Here is a 2,500-nt window from a genome sequence, read left to right on the forward strand (position 1 = left end):
TGAACATGGTTTTGGGGTAACTTTTGGAGCTTTCTATATTTGTCCCACCTTGTCTTGTGCATCTAGTGAGTTTGGTTCACTTACCTCATTGGGAAGGTGCCGTTACAGACCATTTTCGCAATACGCTTTTCCGCAAGAACCATCTGAATGTGGTTTCGGTGCAACTTATGGAGCTTTCTATATTTGTCCCACCTAGTTGTGTGCATCTGGTGTGTTTGGTGGACTTTAATTATTGGGAAGCTGCTTTTACGGTACGCTGGCGCAATCCGCATTTTTGCCAAGAACGATTTCTGAACGTGGTTTGGGGGCAACTGTTAGAGCTTTCTATATTTGTCCCTTCCGCAAGAACGGGTGTTAGAACATCGTTTCGGGGCAACTTATGGAGCTTTCTATATTTGCCCCACCTTGTCATGTGCATCTGGTTAGTTTGGTTCACATACCTCATTGGGATGTTGCCGTTATGGCACAATTTGCGCAATACATGTTTTTGCCAGGAACGGGTATCTGAATGTGGTTTTGGAGAAACTTTTGAGATTTCTATATTTGTCCCTCCTTGTCATGTGCATCTGGTGAGTCTGGTTCACTTTCCTAATTGGGAAGCTGCTGTTACGGCCCGTTTTGCGCAATATGAGTTTTTGCCGGAATGGGTATCTGAACGTCTTTTCGGAGCAACTTATAGAGCTTTCTATATTTGCCTAACCCTAACCCGGTTAGGTTCCGGGTTAGGTTAAGGTTCCGGGTTAGGGTTAGGTTCCGGGTTAGGGTTGGTTCCGGTTTAGGGTTAGGTTCCGGGTTAGGGTTAGGTTCCGGGTTAGGGTTAGGGTTAGGGTTAGATTCCGGGTTAGGGTTGGTGCCGGTTTAGGGTTAGGTTCCGGGTTAGGGTTAGGTTCCGGGTTAGGGTTAGGGTTAGGGTTAGGTTCCGGGTTAGGGTTAGGGTTAGGTTCCGGGTTAGGGTTAGGTTCCGGGTTAGGGTTAGGTTCCGGGTTAGGGTTAGGTTCCGGGTTAGGGTTAGGTTCCGGGTTAGTGTTAGGTTCCGGGTTAGGTTCCGGGTTAGGTTCCGGGTTAGGTTCCGGGTTTGGTTCCGGGTTAGGTTCCGGGTTAGGTTCCGTGTTAGGTTCCGGGTTAGGTTCCGGGTTAGGTTCCGGGTTAGGGTTAGGGTTACGTTCCGTGTTAGGTTCCGGCTTAGGTTCCGGGTTAGGGTTAGGTTCTGGGTTAGGGTTAGTTTCCGGGTTAGGGTTATGGTTCGGGTTCGGGTTAGGGTTCGGGTTTGGGTTAGGGTTCGGGTTCGGGTTAGGGTTAGGGTTAGGGTTAGGTTTAGGGTTATTGTTAGGTTCCGTGTTACGTTCCGTGCTAGGTTCCGTATTAGGTTCCGGGTTAGGGTTAGGTTCCGGGTTAGGGTTAGGTTCCGGGTTAGGGTTAGGGTTAGGGTTAACGTTAGGGTTAACGTTAGGGTTAGGGTTAGGGTTAGGGTTAGGGTTATGGTTATGGTTAGGGTTAGGGTTAGGGTTAGGGTTAGGGTTAGGGTTAGGTTCCGGGTTAGGGTTAGGTTCCGGGTTAGGGTTAGGGTTAGGGTTAGGGTTAGGGTTAGGTTCCGGGTTAGGGTTAGGTTCCGGGTTAGGGTTAGGGTTAGGGTTAGGGTTAGGGTTTGGTTCCGGGTTAGGGTTAGGTTCCGGGTTAGGGTTAGGTTCCGGGTTAGGGTTAGGTTCTGGGTTAGGGTTAGGTTCCGGGTTAGGGTTAGGGATAGGTTCCGGATTAGGGTTAGGTTCCAGGTTAGTGTTAGGTTCCGGGTTAGGGTTAGGGTTGGGTTCCGGGTTAGGTTCCGGGTTAGGTTTCGGGTTTGGTTCCGGGTTAGGTTCCGGGTTACGTTCCGGGCCAGGGTTAGGATTAAGGTTAGGTTCCGGATTTGGTTCCGGGTTTGGTTCCGGGTTAGGTTCCGGGTTAGGTTCCGGGTTAGGTTCCGGGTTAGGGTTAGGGTTAGGGTTAGGTTCCGTGTTAGGTTCCGGGTTAGGTTCCGGGTTAGGGTTAGGTTCCGGGTTAGGGTTATGGTTCGGGTTCGGGTTAGGGTTACGGTTAGGGTTGGGGTTGGGGTTAGGGTTAGGGTTAGGGTTAGGGTTACGGTTACGGTTAGGGTTAGGGTGAGGGTGAGGGTTAGGGTGAAGGTTAGGGTTAGGGTTAGGGTTGTGCTCGCATCGGCAGCACATATACTAAAATTGGAACGATACAGATAAAATTAGGGTTAGGGTTAAGGTTAGAGTTAGGGTTAGGGATAGGGTTAGGGTTAGGGTTAGCGTTAGGGTTAGGGTTAGGGTTAGGGTTACGGTTAGGGTTGTGCTCGCCTCGGCAACACATATACAAAATACATGTGCATCTGGTGAGTTTGGTTCACTTACCTCATTGGGATGTTGCCGTTATGGCACAATTTGCGCAATACACGTTTTTGCCAGGAACGGGTATCTGAACGTGGTTTTGGAGAAACTTTTGGAGATTTCTATATTTGTCC

This window comes from Elgaria multicarinata, chromosome 20, assembly GCF_023053635.1.
Source record: "Elgaria multicarinata webbii isolate HBS135686 ecotype San Diego chromosome 20, rElgMul1.1.pri, whole genome shotgun sequence".
NCBI lineage: Eukaryota > Metazoa > Chordata > Lepidosauria > Squamata > Anguidae > Elgaria > Elgaria multicarinata.